Source organism: Nothobranchius furzeri, chromosome 4, assembly GCF_043380555.1.
Source record: "Nothobranchius furzeri strain GRZ-AD chromosome 4, NfurGRZ-RIMD1, whole genome shotgun sequence".
Lineage (NCBI taxonomy): Eukaryota > Metazoa > Chordata > Actinopteri > Cyprinodontiformes > Nothobranchiidae > Nothobranchius > Nothobranchius furzeri.
The window spans coordinates 14,249,099-14,257,978 of record NC_091744.1 but is presented as its reverse complement, the minus strand read 5'-3'; the positions used below and the strand labels follow the sequence as shown (position 1 = coordinate 14,257,978).

General features: G+C 44.1%; 1 long non-coding RNA gene across 1 annotated transcript; it reads right to left on the bottom strand.

The window, feature by feature from the left end:
- Positions 1–6,712: 6,712 nt before the first annotated feature.
- LOC139069701 (uncharacterized) lies at positions 6,713–7,123 on the bottom strand. Its single transcript, XR_011520395.1, has 3 exons — positions 6,978–7,123; positions 6,838–6,895; positions 6,713–6,763 (listed from the first exon to the last, which is right to left on the bottom strand). It is a non-coding gene; the product is annotated as an uncharacterized lncRNA (long non-coding RNA).
- Positions 7,124–8,880: the final 1,757 nt, after the last annotated feature.

The following is an 8,880-nucleotide window of genomic DNA, read 5'->3' as shown; positions in this document are numbered from 1 at the left end:
GTGTTCTCTCAACCGTGGTCTGCACTTTATGTGCCCAGGCACGCCTTTTATACATAGGGAGGCTGTTGTCGTGTGTGGCGTTGATGAGTTGTCTGATACATCTAAATGTCCTATGACAGTGACTCCGCGTTCGCGTGTGATGAGCAGTAAAGCTGTTATCGTTGGCGACCGTTGGTTACTCAATACCCCTGCTAGTGAAGCTGAGGTTTGCTTTGAGGGTTCGGTATCTACTAAGGTGGACCTACCATCTGCGACCTTGTGGGTAAAGGTTCCCCGGGGTGCTACGGTCCACGTGGGTGAGGTTTCTCTATATCACTTGGATCCTGGTGAGCATAGGTCTGAAGTGGAGTCCTCCACTTTCTATGATAACATCTCTTTTGCTCTTTCTCCAGCGACGGTGGTTCGGGTGGAGTTCGAAGGTCCGACCGTGGTTCGCGTGGGTGTGGTGAACAAAGTGTTGCGTGAGCTGTCGTCGGATCCCGACCTTCGGTTTCGACCGGTGTCTTACTCCTGGTCCTCCGCTGACTCTGTGGTGATAGTCATTATAGGCGTAAACATCTGCTTAATTTGGGCTATGTTCATTTTCCAAAACCGTCGGTTCTCCGCCGAATTGAAACTTGTGAGAACATCGCTCGATGATGTTAATGGACGTCTGGCTCGGTCCTTGGAACCGCGTCGCGGTAGACCGCCGGCCCAGGCAGCTGCGCCGGGGACGGTGAGTTAATCTCCTCCTCCTCCTCCTCCTCCTCCTCCTCCGCTACCATCTGCGACGTAGAAGGTGGAGGATCCCGGTTACCAGACTCGTTGGTTCCACGGATTTCTATCTCTGATTACACAAATTTGTTTGTTTGTGAGTGTACATGGTTGTCTTTCCTGTTATACGTCGCGTGCAGACTTAAGGTGTGTTGAGACGGACGTGCTGTGGGCTCCTGGAGTCAGGTAAACGGCCAGGTAACAGTGAGTGGGTTAGGCCACATAGTACTGTTGTCCAAAATTTTTTTTTTTTTTTTATCTTTACTAATCACAATTCCTTAGGGGTACATTAACATGAACATGATTACTAACCACTGATTTACATTTTAGTACTGATTTACATTTCTTTTTTTTATGGTACCTTTGACCAGTTGATTTTAACAGTGAATATTATGTTTGTGATTATCAATTCTTTGATTTATCCTATGGCGCTATAACCAATTTTGCCCCTGTCCTGACAGCGTGTATTTACAGTGAGGATTCACTGATACCAGTTAGGGTTTCTTTCATTTTTCTGCTTCTCGCATCATCCCTTTTTGCATCTAACACAGACAGGGCTGCATCCATTTCTTCACTTCATGGGTAATTACACATAAAACTAACACATAGTACAAAAGGCACTCATAGAGTTAGGTTTTTATTATTTTTTATTTCTTTGATGACATGAAATGCACTTTTGTTGTGTCTACATTGAAGTGCCTACACTGTGGTCTCTCTCCTCTGCTGAGCTTAAGAGGATCCTGCTTCCTGGGGGTGGATCCGTGACTCGTCATCTGCATCGACTACTCCTGAGAGTGCTCCGGCTCGTTGGCCTTGGACGACTGTGGTTCCGGCATGGCTGCTGGGACACCTCATTCATTGGGATTACTGTCAACTGCTCTTCCCTTTTTGTGGATTACGATAAGTACTCTTTCAAAGTTCGATTTTTATTTGGAATATTACCCTGCCTGCGGATACAACAATCGATTTTTAATTGGAATACTACCCTGTTCGTGGATGCGTGCAAGATTTGCTCCTGCTTTGCTTTATTGCCCGTGAGGATATAAAGTTGCTGTTGCTTCGTTTATGGCTTCCATGGGGAATAATTAATAACCTGCTGACTTGTGTTCTTCCTGAGGAGTATGCGAGACTGTTCTCCGGCGTGGGGTTCGTACCTCACCACAGATGGCTGTTCCCTTGGGATCGCATCCTGTTCTGTTGTCAAGATTCTTCATAACTTGGGTTTGTTCAACGACCAAGTGGTCTCTTGAAGGACCACATTGACCTTGAAAAGGGGGGATATGTAAGGTTATGAAGTTCATTATTTTCAGCTCCACACAGCTGCCCCTGTACACAGTAACACCCGTGTACAAAACGCCAAGGTCGGGTGTTCCTCAGACTGTTTACATTCCAGGAGAAGAGCCAGAAGGAGAAGGAGAAGAAGAAGCTTTTCAATAATCAAAAGTCAAAAAGTCAAAAGTCAAAGTCATTTATTGTCATATTCTCCACATGTGCAGGACATACAGAGAAATGAAATTCAGTTTCAGCACACACAATTCAAAGATCAGACATACGTGGGTAAGACACATAACAAGAATTGGTGACTGCGGTCATTCGCAACATGAGTCGCGCTACCTTAATAGTTAGATGAAAAGGGTGTTACATGAGGAAAGTTCAGGGAGGGAGAAAAAAAAGGCATTAACAGGGTTACACCAGCAGGGTGTAGCACTCCAATGCATAAAAAACACCCGACATGGAAGCACAGAGAGCACGTATACAACACAGAGTCCGATGGGGAGGTGGGGGTGGGCGGGATCCTGAAGCCTCCAATGGGAGCTGCCACTGCGGCGCATCGACCAGCTGCAGAACAACAGGTGGGAGGGAGAGATAAGGAACAGAGAGCACATTGAAGTCCCTGCAGACATGTCAGCCTGAAGGAAGAGGGTGAAGGTCGGGACACAGCATCTGTCGGCATTCCTCCTTTTGTGGGGGTGTGTTGAGGCAGCCTTGAGAGGCTGCTATGGCGTCAGATAAGGATAAACATGACTTTGTTTAGGGCAGGCAGAGATAGTCTTCCTCTCCGCCTTGGAGTCTCTAAGTGGTCATTCATGTCCACCAGTGAAGCCAATTTTACATTCCACATCCCCGCATCGTCCGGCGACCCTCTCCGAGATCAAATCCATCTTGCGCACTAACACAGGCAACGCTGCAAGGACATTGTCCAGCTTACAGTTCACCTCGAGTAACGTCCCAGTCTGTGAGGTCACCGCACGAGCGGCACATTCCGTGGGTACGGGTCGCACTCCAATCGCTCCCGTCTTCCCAAATTTCCGGAAAACCAGATATCCTCCCACTCCAATCAGAAGAAATCCAGTGATCATTAGGCCGAATATCCACAAATCTTCCACGTCCTCGATGGACAGCTGAGAGAGGCACACGATTCGCCAGACCTCCCAAGAATCGAGTGCATATCCCGATGCGAATGTCCCCTCGGGACAGGTGGGAGCCCCCTTCTCCGTTCTCATCGTAGAGAAAATTTTGTCAATCACGTTGAATGACCAATTAATTAAGTCCATATTTCCAAAAAAAGAGTAGTGGTTTCAGGAGAAATGCAGAGAAGTGCTCTGTAGGCAGACAGGACAAGAGCCTTGAGGAAGCCGATAAGGGAGCTGAGAAAAAAGCGTCTGTACTCTCTGAAGGCTGAGAAGAAAGTACTTAAGTTGTGATTAAAGCTATTCGAAACAGATGTTGATCAATAATTAATCAAGTGAATGATCTGTGGAATAAAGATGTCATGATTTATGTGTTTAATGAAAACAGGACTATTGCACAGACAGACTGACCCTCATCTCCATAGAAACGCATGACACATTGTTCCAACCAATCAGAGCTTTCGGCTGCCGCAGGAGAATCTGGCTTGTTGACTTAAAGTGTCCAATCCGCTTTACTAAAACTTATCAACAATTCAGAGATATAAAACAAGGCAACGCCATTTTAAGCTTTGTTCCATTTTGACTTCAGTTCTATTCACCGTCATCCTAAAGAAAATCACAGCCTGGCCAGATGTGTTTTCTTCTTTAAACTAAGAACTGTGAAGTTGGAGATTTTCATCGTTTAACAACCAGACGACATCCTTTCAAAATAAGAGCACCTGCTGACGCAGCCGATTGGTACCGGGGTCGACCCTTCAGACGGGCTTTGACGTGCTGCGACCGCTGCTTCGAACAGCTCCAGTACACATCCGAGGTTCTTGGACCTGGCATTTCCTGATCTACCTGGGAGGCCCCCACTGGGTACGTACACGGCAAAATAGCGGCTCATGTCATCACTTTATAAGCCTCGTGATATCTAGTCATAACAAAGACTACCAGATTCAATGACGTCAGCCTAAGGAGTCTGAACCAACCACCCACACACACACACACGCACCAACACAACATCCAAATCCATTTTCATCCATCACAGAGTTAGTCCTGGTAGATTGTTAAGAATTTATAATTAAGAAATTAAAGATTCTCAAACGATCCCAACTCTCTCTCTTTTCTTGTCTCAAAGTCAATACAGAGTGTTTAATTAAACTCCCTGATGATAAAAACAGCCTATCTTCTGATTATAACAAGTGATCTACTTACAGTGTATTAAAATACAACTCTAGATAGTTACATCACTCTATTCCGTTACATCTGTGATCTGTTGACATGCTAGTTCTGTTGCTACAATGAATTCATCATATTGTATTTCTTTTGGTGTGACTGCAAAGTTTAAACCTTTCTTTAATATGCTTTCTTCTGCTTCTGTTAGTTCATATTGTGAAATGTTACATACCCGTGAGTTTGGTGTGGAGTTATCTTGTATTTCTCCCCTCTTTTTCGTGTTTTTGAGTTTGTTTAACTTCTTTATGTGTCTTTCTTTTACTTTTGTGAACTCGTTTTCCTGTTTTTCCATCATGTGTCCTTTAATTAGTTCCTCCATTTGTTTATCCAGTTTGTAATTCCTTTTTAAGTCCAGGTGTCTTCTTTCCAGTTCGTCTTGCTTCTGTTTGGTTATCACGTTTCTTATCCTCTCCTTGAGCAGTGCTCTCTGTGCTCTTTCTATTATAATTTGTGCTGTCTTGGTCCGGATCGGTGTTTTCAGCTGTAGGCTTGTGGGTGTGATGTTTTCGTCCCGGCATCTTAAACAGAAGCGAAGGTGGTTTCTTAGACGTGCGCGTTTCTGGTGTAATCGCTCCAAATGGCGGAAGTCCTTCGTTCCTTGTTGTCCGTATTTCTCATTGAACATCTTAGGTGTGTTCTTGCTGTGTTATGGTTCTAATTCCATGCTGTCGTTCTTTTTTTAAAACACAGAAACTGTTTCGTTACCTGTTTTCCCGCGCTACGTTTCGTCTGTGGCTGCAGACTTCCTCAGGCTGATGTAGATGGTGGCATCACTTCCTTCTCCGTTTATCCGCGGGCAGCAGAGGACGTTGTCGCTCTCTGCTGCCCGCTCTCCCCTCTCCGACGATGCAGTCCCATGCGTGGTCCAACGTGTAAACTCCATCGTCCCTGTTCATGGTCCCACATCCACGTCTCCTTATCTCGATTGCTTCTTTAGAGCGGGCAGCAGAGGGCGACAACGTCCTCTGCTGCCCGGAGAAGGAAGTTTTATATTTTTCATGTTTGATTAGAAACTATAAATGTTTACTAAATATATTTGTATATGTCATAACCTGCCTTCATTTTGTTTCTCAAAGAAGTGGTAATGTCCCCCTCACAGTCCTTCTCCACTCACGTATCAATTTCAAAAACTGCAACATTAGTAAGCGTTGCCTGGATGACCGAGAGGGTGGAGCCGCGGCAGTGACAAAGACGATGGCTAACCGATGTGGCTAACGAGACAATGCTAGCTCCCTTCACTCTGCTACTCTGAGCAGTTATTAGATGTGGAGGAGGTTTATCCCCCTCCTTACCCAGACACTCGAGAAGAAAGGGACCAAGTCTATTTGGAGGAGACAAGCAGACCTGAGCCTTATTGTTTTGAGCTTGTGAGTTGCCTGAAACTACTGGAACTGATCCAAAAGAACCAGCTCTGAATGGTAAGTAGCCGTTAGCCATAGCATTAGATTAGCTGCAGGGTTTGGCTCCACGACCCTACAGAGCTAGTATTCAGCATGTTTTAGAGATTTATCTGCTTCAACACACCTGGTTTTAATCAGCAACAAATTGCTGAGCTGTTGAACAGCTAATCTAACCTGTTAAAGCAGGAAAACCACTGAAACGTGCTGGATAGCAGCTCTCCAGGGGCTCTGGGCTTAAGTTACAGTCTGCTGCATAGAAAGTTATGAAAATACCCCATGAGAAAATTATTCTGCAATGTGGTCAGCCCACTAAAACTGCCCTGATTTCATTGTTTACTGATAACAGCTGCTCTCTTGGTTGCAGGTGATCCTCTGGTGTCTGCAGGTGGTCTCTGCTGGTGTCGTCAGGATCAGGAGCTTCCAGAAGAATGTGCCTTTGAATGCCTCTTTCCCCCTTATGTGTTATATTAATTAAATAAATCTCAATTTATATATTTCCTGTTTTTGTTCATGTCCATAAATACTTAAACATGCTTGAAATTAAAACAAGCTTTTAACAGTGAGGTGCTAGTTTAATTAATCACAATAGAGCTAGTTAAACATGCAACAATGTGATAATTCAATTAATGTAATTTATAAATATCCATTAAAATATCAAAACTGGAAGATATTTGGCAGCACAAAAAACTTGTCAAACACAATATTTATTATAATAATTGTAGGCAGACAGGAGACAGAGCTGATGGAGGTTCTCAGTCATCGAAGGATGGCTGAAGGCTTTCCAGGAACAGGAGGTGTGGTGTTGTCTCTTCTCTCTCTATTCTGCCAGATGAGCTGATAGGTTACAAGTGTGTGAGGACATCCTCATGCTGTCACAACCAGATGATATAATATGTGGTGTTGCTCACCTTATGTGCTCTTCTAGAGTATTAATGTGTGCCTGCCTCCTGGTGTAGAGTCCATATTTTGCTGAGTGTCCTGCAATAATGCAGGTTATTAGTTAATTTACTTTTGATAGCAAAAACAAAATATTTAATGTAAAAGTTATTTACCAGGTGAATCAGCTCACACGTCACCACCAAGTGTCACAGGGCCAGAATCAGTAGCCTCCTTCATGATGTCATGATGCAATCACATACTTATTTAATTGTTAATATCTTAAAAATTCTGAAATGTTTTAATTATTTTTTACCTTGAACAGTTCACTGAGCTTGCACTGTCACTGAGGTGGAAGCTGGAATCAACAGCAGACACCTCACATCTTGGTCTTTTCAGGGCTGTGGACGCTGCTCTGGGACTTTCTGGAAGATGAATTTCCGTCATGGTCCCTGTGTCACAAGACACACTGAGGCTCTGAGCTCTATTCTGGGTGGCTATGTAAAAAACAAAGAAGCAGCACATTCATAAATGTTTAAAAGAGCATAAAATCACGTGTAACAATAATCTGTAAAACAAATTAAAACTAGAAGGTAATAATAAAATGTTTACATAGACGATTATTAAAAATAATTCACCTTTGCTACGGGTAAGGCTTCATGTCAGCCTGGACAAGTGCATTCTTGCAGACTACTAAATCAGTCTGACAGTCAATGTCTTGGGTAGATTTAGCCTGAAAAAAAAATAGAAGCACATTGTTGTTGGAGTTTATAAAGTCAGATAATATACAAAATAAACTGTCCTATATAGGCGCTTTATAACATTCCTAGTGTGTGATCATTATTATAACGTAAAAGTCAGTCACATATGATGTGAAGAGCCTGAAATGCGACCTCCTGAACAGAATTCCTCACAGAACCGGATCACGCTTTGGTGTAAAGCTGGATTTCACGCTGCAATGCTGTCTGTCAACTAGTGCTGTGTCAGTTAGGCCTAGTCCACATGTAGCCGGGTTTTTTTAAAAACAAATATCTGCCCCTCCAAAAACTTGCATCCACACCACCTCGTTTTTAAAAAAAAAAACTCTGTCCACACGTACCCGGATAAATACGTTGTTAAGGACATGCCAGACCTGTAGGCGGCTGTACTTACCCCATTCTTAACCTCGTCCTTCGTCTGTGGTCTTCCGCAAGGAGCAGTAACTCTGCTTGCAAAAACAAACAAGCAAAAAGCGCTTGGACAATTGATAAAGCGAGCGCAGCTCTGAGGGCATCCATGCTGTCAGCTAGTGTAAACACAGGTCGCACACGTGATGTCAGCATTTTTTTGTCGCGGAAAGTGACGTTGCAGACCTTAAAACTCCGGTTTTGTCTGTCCACACGCAGACACCCAAAACGGAGAAAACGCAGATCTTCACTTTGGCCGGAGTTTTCAAAAAGATCCGTTTTCGTGTGAAAGAACTCAGTTTTTGTGTGGATGACAGGCTAAAACATAGAAAAATATCTACGTTTTGGCAGATCCCCGGCTACGTGTGGACAGGGCCTAAGAGCCACTGTTAGCAGAATTACCGACTGGCACAAAAACAACCCGAATAATAGTCATGTGGACCGTTTCGTCGGCCAGGGCTTCGAGATATGTTCTGATTCGCCGCTGATTCTAACCTTACATCCTGTTCCACATTTTGTGAACTTGACAAATCAGCCCGAAGGCAGTGCAGACTGATATTAGCTAAATGGAGTGAACCACTTCTCTCAAACTTTGTATTTAGGTAGAGAATTGTCTTTAGAAGATGTTAAAACTTTTATTTAGCTTACTCACCTCAGACTGGAGCCCGCCATGGTGGGGGAGCAGAGTCGGTGGGCTACATCTAAACTGTGGAAGAGCCACGGTGGGCACAGCCTCCCTCTTCAAACGGAGACGTGCAGAATAACCCAGTTCAAACTCCATCATGTTGGCGAAGGAATCGCGGGTAAAATGCTGGTTGCAAACTACAGCACCAGGCGGGAGCTGACTGTTTTCCAGACACCGATTGTGCACATTCACTGGCAGAAAGGAGTGCAACCCCACAGAACCACCACAACCACACTACACTACACCTTCTCACCATACTAACACGATATGGAACACTAAACCCAAACTAATTTCCTAATAACACTAACAGCCAAACACTAACTAAACTACAATATCCAACAGCCAAGCTAACACTAAATAAGTATGTA